Consider the following 12,807-nt stretch of genomic DNA (forward strand, 5'->3'; position numbering starts at 1 on the left):
AACACATTCCGAAACAAAGCAGATAAGACAGAACTAGACTCAGACTACTAATTGTTGTTGAAACCTTTTGCGCTGTTGCTGCAAAATGGAAACTTTGTTGATTGTCTATTCCAACTGGCCACTGGAATCAGATAATTAATATAAATTGAAGTTCAATTACAGTTTTAAAAATAGTTTAACATTCTTTATTAAACTGCTTCAAATTATTTCTCGTATCAACCAATTGGTCTCTATAGACCAGTGCTTCTCAAAGTGTGGTCCGCGGACCACTGGTGGTCCGTGAGCGCTCCCTAGTGGTCCGTGAGTATATTGGTAACATTTCACATTTGAAATAAATAAATAAATAAAAGTTTTCCGCACTCTCGCGGGAATATCTCCGCAATGGAGCGCGCTAAAGTTTCACTTTCGATTGCATGATATAGCCCAGCGCAACACCTTCATCACACTTGCTGCCACTTGTTTGTACCATTTTCAGGCGATTTGTAATCTGTTCTAGAAAAACTATGCGATTTTGGATATTTGTGGAGTTAGGTGGTCCGCGAGTGTTTTTTTATTGGTTAAGTGGTCCTTGATGTGAAAAAGTTTGAGAAACACTGCTATAGACAATACTAAAATTAAAATAGTTGTTAAACTACTGACAAGTTTTCTGAAACCGAGCTTATGAACAACAGAGTAAAGGTTGCTGGTTAAGCCAGGATCAATCTATTTGTTGAAGTTTTTATTGTGTGCATAATAAATATGTTAAATTAATTGAGCAATTCTTTAAAAGTATAATGTTGCAATCTCTTTAAAATAAGTAATCACAGTTAAAAAATAGATGTTGTTTTCCAAGGGCCTCTCTTTCACAGGCCCACACTTTGAATCATAACACTTCCAAGTCCTACAGAAATTCAGTATCACTTTGTGTTGCAAGCCAAATCCAGGGGTTCTACTCGAGCCCAATTTTAAATACCATAAAGAAAAGTATTGAACCCAGCTCGAGCTAAATGTGAAATGTATTTAATTAATGTGCAAGTGTTTTGATTTATTTAAAATGTTCCAGTCTAGCTTCCTTCGAGTTTAGTATAAACAACAGATTGGTTCTCATAACATTCTCACTGCTGTGCTGTCCCAAATGTTTTAAACCTTGCGCAGACAAGCACACACACACACACACACACACACACACACACACACACACACACACACACACACACACACACACACACACACACACACACACGCACACACGCACACACACACACACACACACACACACACACACACACACACACACACACACACACACTTTGGATGAGTAATCACTTTATCCAAATTGTAAATTGTTGCCTTCTTTAAAGTTATTAGTAATTCAAGATTAATTATTAAATTAAATGTGGTACATAACATATAATAAACAAAATAACTTTGACTTGATAATTTTGTTCACAACATTAGACCTTGTCCTCTAATCTCTACTAGAATAAGATAAGTGTGCATGTTTGGGTATTTGAACACTCCTGTAATGTACCTAATCTTGTTATCCTTTTCATTACAGAGCTGGGGAAATGGTGTATTGATTAGATTCTGATCCGTGCAAATCCAATTTTGACTGACTTTAGTTCTAATGTTAATTTGATTTCAACCCATAAGGAATTATTTAAATTAACTCAACATTTCACATGATGGATTAGTGCTCCACATTTTTCCCACTAATTTGTTGTGCAATTAGGCCAATGGTAAAGAGAGACATTGATGACCTTGTGTCCCTTTTGTTGGTACGTGGTTCCATTCTATCTATGGCCTAGGACGATTTCACTAAGAATCACCCAGTTCTGACACAGTTCTGAGTGCAGTCACAGAGATGCTATGGCTGCTCTACATGAAATGACATTCCCAGAGACAATGACGCTCCTCAAACTGAACAATACTGTCTCATGTGGGCCACTCCCCCCACCAAGCCATGAACTGAAAGCTTGACATCTGCTTTGAACACCTGGAAGCCTCCCCGCCACACCAGCACCAACCCTTGGGTCAGTCAGATGGGACTAACGGCTTAACTTAGGGCATTTGGTTCAGAAATATGACTCTCGTTACCGCACAGTGGGTTGTTTTTTTTAAGGCTATTCATACTGCTATGCAGAGGATGCCTGTAGGTTGGCAAGCTGTTAAAAGCCCCTACTATTTTTAAAATAGGCATAATGTCAGGGGCTTCTTAATGTCTAGTTCTACATGTATTCACATTATATGGACAATGTTTCCACCTGGTGAAACTGAAGGTTGCACGGTACTCAGGCTACTATACGACTATTCTGTTCTGCTCTAACGATTCAATTGATAGATTCTACATCAAAACAATTAGCTTTTATTGTTTCCAATGATAACGTCATTTTAAGAGAAGGAATGCAAACCTGTTTTCAAATGTAAGGTTTTGAATGTGTTTGACATTTCTCAGTAATAACACGCTCAGACACCCACTCAGATGTTAAGGGGGATGAAGCTTTTCCTCCCAAATCAGATATGCTTTGTTTTTCAACAAAGGTATACAGTTCCTGCATAATATATGTTTCTCACAATTGGTTTTTTTGTAAGCTGCACACAGGTGATACTGAGTCTTCTCGAGTAATAGATTACACCATGCTTAAATAGACTCCTAAGTTATTATTTCATATGTGACATATGTAAGAAAGGGGAGGGAAGAGTCAATTATATTGAGTAATTGATTTTATATTGGAACATTTATTTCTCAAACCTGTTTTATGGAAGAGGAAAATATTTCTGATAAACTAATCTTTTATCAAACGGTAAATGGTGAATTAATATAACATTTAGAATCATTGAGAAGGGGTGATATCCGCAGGGACTAGCTCACCTTTAAATTACAATAACATTTCTCTGCTTTGGACTGATGAGTATATGATTCTTGCATGTTAAATGACTAACACAAACCTCACATTTATAATGTGCATGTGTCAGGAAGGCTCCCAAATAATTCTGAGGGGCCTATCCTATTTTTGTAATTAAATGATAATGTGCTAATCCATTACCTTGAGTTGTCTTCACTCAGGAAAACATCCCTATCAAGTGTTAACCCAATAACTAGGACAGCTCTGAAGGCCAAGGGTCAGAGAGAGAGGGTCACACTCTCCGGCTGCAGAGGGCACCACCATCCACGGGCAAGGAGGCACGAGGTCGTTCGAGATGAGAGGATTCTAATCTTCAACTATCTGAGGAGATGGGATGCTTCTTCACCATTCTGCTCGGTGGGCTCAGGCAGACAACCCTGCGGGACGAGCGAGGACTTCAGAGGCTTCATACAAGGTTCCTTGTTTCTTGGGGCGGCAGATGTCTTCCTAACCTCTCCCATCACGGGGGGAGACCTGGATGCGCCACTTGGAATACGCAGTTTTGTCTGGCACTGCTCTCAAGCAGATAGCAGAAGGAATGCAGGCGGATGAGCCTCCGTTTCACTGGGGGGATCATACAGTGCTCACTGAATGAGCCACACAAAAGCAGAGCAATTGGGGGGTTTAAATATGGCGCTCTGATGAAGAAGAGTTTGATCCAATCAGCACCTCAGTGCTAATCTACAGTATCAGGATGCCTTTACACACCAGACACTCTTTGTCATAAAGAGAGGAGGAGAACGAGTCAGAAAGACTGAAGGACACGTTTTTCCAGCTCTCGTACAAAGATGAACTTTGAATTGATTTTATATCTTGGATGGTTACAGATGTACAATTAATGACTGTCTTTATATTTCCAATGACCAGACATGTGTTGAATAGTGGTGATTAATATATTTTTGCCGGATCAGATTACACTTTCGCACTAAACAAAATGAATTCAGATTATAAAGTATTGAATCATAAGATATTTCTACTATTATCACAGATAATGTTAATATCCTTAACCGTCCAGCAATCAGGCTTAACAACACTACTCTTTAATGTATTATCCATGCACGGAAAGACCTACAATGATGTTTCAAGTACTGGATTAATTTCAGTTTTGGCCCAAAACAAATATTTATAATATTTCATTTAACAATGATGTAGCATATTTGATCCTCAAATTAGAGAAGTATAATTTAAAGAAATTGATATTCTATATTCAACATTAGATAAACACAGAAGAATCCTTTCCAAGTACCATAAGTAGATGCTCAGGTAAGTATGGCTAATAGGAATAATTGATAGACTTAATTTGGTACAGATCAGTGGTAGCATTTACAAATGTAATAATTCAAGTTTTAAGAATGTTTAATCCTTCCTTTCCAGGTTTTTACAAAAGTCTTTGAATATTTGCCTAACTTTTCCTTTTCAGATTTTGAACAATGTACTTGACTAAAATGAATGTATTGATTTCACTAAGTGCCTTACTCTTGACTAAAGCGTATTTAAGTAAACGTAAAAGTAATCCTAAAATTGAGGACACTGCACTTTTGCAGATTACAGATTGATCAAATCACCAGTGTGAATTCTATACTCTAACTGTGAATTTTTAGCTGGATCTCTTACGATCCTGAGTTTTAAAATGCTTTTGACTAGTGATTGCCTTGAAGTAAATCTTTAAAGCGGCAAGCTGGTTTTGATTTTATAGTTTGATGAATGAAATTAACTAATGACTAAGATATTAGTTTAAAACAAATATTTAGCCATTTAACCTGTGTTTTATGTGTGTTCATTATTATGCTTTTGACAAAAGATGATCAAACACTGATGAGAGATGATTTTTCCTATTATGATTGGCTGTATCAATCATTGTGATTGGATGTTTCAATCTTATTCTACTTTGTGATGTAATTAATGTAAGGTGAGACCACACTCGAATCTGGAGATGCCTATTGAGTTAATTATTGACCAAATTATTATTGACTAATGTTTTTAGGTTATCATAAATGATAAAAAAAAGAGTGGACTGTTAGGGAAATAATTATCATAGACGCCAAGATGTGACATACAGGACAAACCTTGACGTCTGTTTACCTCCTTTAAGGACACAGGCTGTTTCAGCCAATAATGTTATTGTTCCCATTCTGTGACCGGTCAATACTGGGTCACAGATGGTCTGTATTGTGGGTACACTGGGACACTTCCTTCTCTGTTGTCTGAGGACTCCAGGGCATGACATATCCAAGGCCATAAGTGGCGGAAGCTGGTAACTTAGTGTGCCCAAACTATCTAAAGCTATCTTATCAAAACATGTTGATGACTCTCTGTGGAACCAGTTAAATGGGCTGGCAAGAGAGAGGCTCTCCAGAATTGACGTGGCAACTCTACTGTGAAGTCAGAACCTCTGGCTCTTGGACTTGTGATGTGAATCCTCCGGCCGTAACTCCAAATAAACCATCAGTGTTTGACATCAAAGCTACTGCTCCTACCGTGTCTCTTTCCTGAGTCGGTGACTCCCACAGCATAGCTACACAGAAGTTTCCTCTACACTCGGGACCACTCCCTTCACCCTCTACACTCTGCCCCTTGGCCATGTCATCAGCCAGCATGGATTATCATTCCATTGCTACACTAATGACACTTAGCTATATATAAAAACCGACCCTATCCCTATCTCACATGCACAGGGCAAGACTTTAGCTGTTGTGGCGTGACCACCAAAACAGAACGATATGGACACAAGATGTGTGCAACTGTATTTAGTTTCCTATCCATTTGAACATGATTTAAGTGGGGGGTGGACCTCACCTGCTCTAGGGGGGTCCGGGGGTATGTTCCCCGGGAAGATTTTTTTTTTTTAATATTGAAGTTAAAAGCATCAATCTGGTGCACTTTGAGAGCAACATTAAGAGATCTATGGATACATCTCTCAACACCCATATGAAACAGAACTGTAAGCAGATTTTCTTTTTCTTTATGGATATTTTACAAATCACTCCCCTTTCAAACTGTATTTTTGTTTATTAATAACAACTTTTACTGTCATATAGTATTTTTTACCTGTTTTTCACCTATTCTCTTATTTTTTTATAACTATAATGATCATATAAAGTTGTGCCTTTACCTCACTGAGCTGAGGTTATCAGAGCCTATCAGTCTTTCAGGAGAGAGCTCTCTAAAGCTCTCCCCCCTGCGGCCGCTTACACAGTCAATTCCAATGTTAATAAAAGCACACAGAAGCTGTATATGTTTTTTGGGAGTTTGATTTATTTTAAATTAACACAAATACACAATTAAAACGTATAATTGCACACTAAAATCATTATTTCAAAAAAATTATAATTTCAGATACACCTCTGGTTTTTACTGGGGCTGGGACAATTTAACTTGATTTTGGGGGTGGGGGGGTGCCATAGTTTATGGGTGCTGTATGCAATATTGGCGTAGTTCTGTTAGTATAAGATAATGAGATGTACTTTGTTGATCCAAAATCGGGAAATTGCTTTGTTATGACATTTTGAAAAAATAATTTTTTTAATTTCTAACTTTTCCCAATTTTCAGCGCCCCCGATGGGTTGATGCATTCGCCTATACTGCCTATGCCAAGGGCCGGCCCTGCACATGCAGCCTCACTTTCGTCATCATCATCATCATCAACCTGCCTTGAGGAGATAAAGGCTTTGATGAAACAAAACTTCCTGCAGCTCAATAGCTCCAAAACAGAGGCTATTTTAGTTGGCACACCAAACCAGGTCCAGTCATCCCACATAATCCCCATCACATTTTCTGGTCATAACATACCCCTCTCCTCATCGGTTACCAACCCGGGTGTAAGATTTGACCGTCATCTCACCTTTGACAACCATATCAAGCATCTGTGCAAAACCTCCTTCTACCACCTCAGGAACATTGCAAAACTTTGTCCCAAACTCTCCCTGTCAGATGCTAAAAAAACAGAACCGTGCCGCTAGGATCCTGCTGAGGGTGAGAAAACTTAATCACACATTTTCTTCACTTGCTCCACTGGCTTCCTGTCTCATTCAGGATCAAATACAAAATATCTCTTCTCACCCATCAGTGAATCCACGGAAGTGCTCCTTCCCACCTTAAGGACTCTCACCACAAACCTCTACATGCAAGCCCTGTTCCACAAACAAACATTTGCTTCACCCCTCCAGGACCAAGCTCCGCACCATGGGGGATCGGGCTTAATGTGGAATTCCCTCCCAGACCACAGGAAGGCTCCACAGGCCACTGACCCTTTTAAAATGGGCCTCAAAACCTTTCTTTAAAAAAAGCCTATTCTTAAACAAGTGTTTTTATTTATGTATTTTATGCCCTACTGTAGCACTCTGGGATTGCTTTGTTTTAGCTATGAACGGAGCTTTACAAATGAAAATGTATTATTATTATTATTTTTATTATTAAGAATTAGTCAGTGTCCTAAGTACAACCTAAAATATATTTAAATAAAATGAAAAACATAGTACGTTTTTGATACAATAAAGAAATCAACACATTATATTTAAAATAAATGTGCCTTAAATTGAGTTGAAGCATTTCTTAAAATACTTTACATACTAAAAGTTGTTCCACAGTAATATACGAAACGTACAGTATAATAGTTTCATTTATACAAAATACTAGGTCCATAAAAAAAGAAACACCTTAAAGGGGACGTTTTAGGCTAATCATCTTCATATTTGTATTTCTGGTTTTTAAAAGAACAGTTTTACATGCATAAATGTCATAAAACTCATTTTCTTTCTCATCATTTTGGTTTGAATACATCTGTATTTGCCATCTGTCTGAAACACTCAGTTGAGCACCTGTCTCTTTAAGACTTCAGGCACTCAATCATATCATCGCAAGGCAAAGTCCTCCCTAGTAGTCAACTAAAAGTGTTTTAGTTAAAAATCAACATGTATTGGTTATATCTGCAATTTTCCTTTAGAACAGCTGACTTAAAGCTATAAGAACAAACAGCTTTAAATCCATAAAACAGTTTTAAAAGGTTCAAAACAGAGTTATTAAAGCAGTGGAGAAAGTGTTCCTGAGATGCCAGGAAACGCGGCGTTTGAGGACACACAGTGGAGAAACATTGCTCACCTTCTGTGATGTGGCTGCTGTCACAGTTTCCACCGGGGCTTTAAGAGGTCGTTTCTTCCTCTTCCTGACCGAAGGACATGGTGGCTCCTTCACCACAGCTTCCTCTGACTGGACACAAGCAGCAGCCTTCTCTTTGGGCTTTTTCTTCCTCTGAAATTACAAAATGTTTACATCAACCTGGAGAGTTGTTCCTACTGTATCATGTTAATCCCAACAATTTAGTACAGTCTAGGAACAAAACACATTAAATCCCTGTAACATAAAACCACATGGAACCAATTTCTGATGTAATTTCCAAAACTAAAGCTTATTTTTAATGTTTGCTTCGAGGAAAAGCCACTTTCCAATTACAGATCTCACCATTGGAAAACGGCAGCTCCTCAGATCTGGCATGCACTGACCGAGGCAGACAAAAGCCTCCTTCTTCAGAGGCCTTTGATTCTGATTAGAGCTGTCAGGTAAACAAATGGGGTTTTGTTTTTCCTGCTGCTGAAACTCTCTGAAGAGGAATACAACTCCATCAAATGAGTTGTTGGCACCCAAGTGATAAATCGTGCTGTAATTGAAGGGAAACTTGGGAACTTTTGATAGTAGCATTTACGGATTGGATTTGACTGCTTATTTTAAAGATTGTAAATCAGTCCGGCAGTGGCTCAGTCAGTAGAGGCTTGGACTGGGCGCTGTAGGGTTGCCGGTTCAAGTCCCCGACCAGACCTATTTGGAGTGTGGACTTCTACTTGGAAAGGTCCCAGTTCACCTCCTGCCCTGCCGTGGTGCCCTTGAGCAAGGCACCGGACATCCCCCTTCCCCCCTCACTCCCATTGCTCCCCGGGCGCTGAACAATAGCTGCTCACTGCTCCTATAGACTCCTGGTACTAGGATGGGTTAAAAGCAGAGAACACATGTCGCTGTGTGTGCTGTGTGCTCTGCATGTGAGACCATTAAAGAGGGTTTCATCCCTCCCAATGTTATGCATATTATATTATTATTATATTATATTATTATATTATCAGAGAGTAGTGTCTACTATGGGTCATATTACAGTTTTATTCTTTTCTATAGCTGTTTTTGTATTTTTTGCAGCACGCTTTGAGAGTTTTCATTAACTGTGAATAATTTCCTTCTGGATGAATACCAGACTAAGAGTGATTGTCCTCTCTATGGTGGCCCTGAAGCTCAATGCAAGGCAACTCATGCAAATAAACCATAAACGGGCAAATAGAGAACATCTTCAAAATGTGTCGGCATGTGAATTAAGAAAAAAAAGCCCCAAAGTGAATGAAAGCTGACGGAATATGTAAGTGACATTTCCATTATCAAAAGAATGAACAAGCCCTTTCTTTCATACAGTTTTAGAAAAATCACATGCAATCACAATGAAATCATTCATGTACCGCATAGCGCGATGGATATGCTAGAAATGTGAGGGCACTGAGCTCTGCTGTAACCTCCGAATCCCCCTCCTACAATCTCTGACTGTCTTCTGAATAAATGTATGCAATACGATGACTATGGTTTGACATTAAACACCCAATTTCCTAAGATATGAAGTAAATACTCATACAGTATTGACACAATAAGTTCCATGTGTTTCGTACTTTTTTGTCATTGTCTCCTATGTGATCTGATTCAGAACAGACTGACATCTTAATAACTTATGGCCGCTGCTGGTTCCTCAGAAAGAGCCCTCACATGTCTCTCTGTCCACACATTGGCTGCTGCAGGAGGGACTGGACATCTGTGGTGTGTCGGTGCCAAACAGGGCTTCACTCATGGAGGCATTTCAGAGAGTCTTTCAAACGTATCACACACAATGACTGCACAGTGCTTCTCCACTGTGTAACAACACTCATAATGACAGGGCCAAAGCACACTGAGTGATGCCACTACAGTTACAGATCTCTGTTATGAGCCCACTCTCTGCATACTTAGTAATGGTATTGCAGTGTGATAAAGCTGCAGCTGCAGCTAACAAGAGGTTATATTGTGGTACATAGATTATATAGGAAGAAGGATACACAACACAACAATATGTTACAAGAGGGGGCTAAAGCTAAAGAGTATCTGTTCAATATTACATTCACTTTGTTTGGCTTTTAAAAACTGTAGTAGATGCACTAACGTTGCATGCTCTTTAACTGACTGGGTCTTTGTTCCAGAACAATGCGCTTCGTTTTGAGCTTCAGCAAATGCCAGTTCCTCCTGCATTTATAATAAAGAAACACTGTTGCTAATGCTGGAAAAATGGAATGCATCACTTCCCCTTATTACTGACACAGAACTTCAAATATAAATACAAGATACACTGCTCAGTGAATCACTCCTGTGCTGTATAAATCAGCAACCTCAACGTTCCTCAACGTTAGCCTGCAGCCAGAAAAAACTGGTTCTGATTGAAATATCTCAACAATACTGGACGGATTAACACAACAAGGTTGGACAGACATTAAACATTCCCAGATAATGAATCCTCACATCTTTAGTGTATCACGGAAGTTCCTTTAGTTTAGCACAACAAGCTTTACATATGTGGTTTTGGGCGAAATGTCTATCAGATTGCAATGACCTTTAGTTCCGACTAACGGTGTTCACCATAGTATGAATTGTAATTACTTTGTTTCTGAGTAACATTCTCAGTAAGATGCATCATGAGGTCAAAGATTTTATTGTACCATATTTTTTACTCTTAAAAAATTGAGAGAGATAGTGAATTCCTGAGAGCATGTTAGCGTTTAGCTCATAGCACTGAAGTGCCTTTCAATGCTTGACAATGGCAGTGTACCAATGTAAATGTTGCTGACCTGCTTTAATAACTCATTATAGGATGTGTGGTAAGCATTACACATTCTAAACTAGCGTTCCTGAGTGCTGCAAGTTTACTCAAAACTGAAGGATGCCTTAGAAGCTGCATTTATTTTGTATTACTAACTGGTATTCATCAAGGTTGAATCCACCAGTGCTTTGCGGATTTAATCCCAATCTTTAGTTAAAACCTAAAACCCTCTAAAAGCATTGCACATGTGCGTAGTGTTAGAATGTAATCCATGGAACACATATAGGCACTTCGTAGGTTTGTTGCTTGAGCATTTTCATTTCATACAACTGAAATGAGCACAACCATAAATAAACAGAAATCAAATGCAACATACAAATTAATGGAGCAGTTATATTATTACAGAAGCATCATAATAATAGTAAAACACTGACACATTTTTTCTTCTACATATTGAATATTTTAATTTCTTATAATCTAAGTAGCCTACTTTTGGCTGGTGTACATATTTTAGTACGGTTTTGATGCAGCATGGTATTAAACGTATCAGTACTAAATTATTAGCAATAGTAAAGCAATTGAATACTTCTTCCATCGCTACATTTAGGTTTACATTTACATTTTTGACAGTGACTGTATGTGCTGAAGAAACTTCCAATAGGATCTTTGAAATTGACACAACACAATGTGGGATTGACATATATGAACATTTAAAACGTGTGTCCACCACAGGCTAATGGTTGATAACACTGAATAGTTGACTTGATCAGCCTGGGCACACGAAACTGAGCGAAGTGTAAGTGAATGAGGACCTCTGCAGTCTGAAGGAGGGATTACAAGCTGACACACTACTGCAATAATAAAAGCAGATTGAACATGGCATGGTGTGTTGACAGTTTTGGTGCAAAACATTACATTCTTTAATAAAAAAGACACACTTAAGACAATTTCTCACCTTAGATTTGGAGCGCTTAACCATCACTGTATAAAGAAAAACATCAACACATTTTTAGTATAATATAATATCACAACAAATCAACAAAGTATTACTAACATGAACGTGACCCAGACATATCTCTAGAACAGTGGAGATGAGCCAAGGATTACTGCAAAGGTCAGCGTTTCCAGCAGATTTTCTAGCCTCTTATCAGGATTCTGCAAAATCACTCACAATCTGGAGTGTGGTACAACATAGTCAAACAGGAAAGTATGCCTGTGATTGGGCTCAGCGGCTTCCTAAAAATAGACATGTTTTTTTGTAATAAAGGGCATGAAAGCCCCATTGTATGCTCTCACATGGGTACAGGAACATTTAAAGAGAACTGCTCCGACCACAAAATGCAGGCGGAGCCAACACGAGCTGGCAATTTCTGGAAAGTACTGGAGTCTTGGAAAGGAAACAGTTTACAATTACCGCACTTAAGGGAAAAGAGGCATTTCCACTCAGTGCTCGAGCCTGAATTAAAGTAAAAACTTAAGAGCATGCAGCAACAGTGTGTGCATCAGGCCTCACACACCCATAAAGGGTGTGTGTGAAGGGTTGAGGGCCCACCTACCTGCCAGGTACCTCTCCAGGGAGGGTGAGGACCTCTGGTTCCAGCTGTAGCAGCAGAAGAAGAGCCACACCAGGAGGGTGGCCAGCACCAGGACCAGGACCCAGAGGAGCCGGGCCACAGCCGGGTTAGTAGCGGCCCAGGCTGTCAGGACGTCCATGCTGAAGGCTGTCCACTGTCTGATCTGCAGAGTGTGTGTGCAGCAGAGATAATGGATGTGTTGCCGGTGTGTGTGTGTGTGTCCTCAGTGCAGCCACTGTGCTCCAGCAGCAGCAAGGAGAGCAAATAGAGCCCAGCAGCCACAGATGGATACCAGCTGTTCCACAAGGAGCCCTGCTCAGCCCACGTCAGCTCTCAGAGAGTGTGAGCATGTGTGTGTGTGTGTGTGGTGTGTGTGTGTGTGTGTGTGTGTGTGTGTGTGTGTGTGTGTGTGTGTATGAGCTTGTGTCTGTTGTGTTTTATGGAGTCCTGGAAAAGTGAGAGTATGTGTGTGTGTGTG

Source organism: Gymnodraco acuticeps, unplaced genomic scaffold (genome assembly GCF_902827175.1).
Source record: "Gymnodraco acuticeps unplaced genomic scaffold, fGymAcu1.1, whole genome shotgun sequence".
Lineage (NCBI taxonomy): Eukaryota > Metazoa > Chordata > Actinopteri > Perciformes > Bathydraconidae > Gymnodraco > Gymnodraco acuticeps.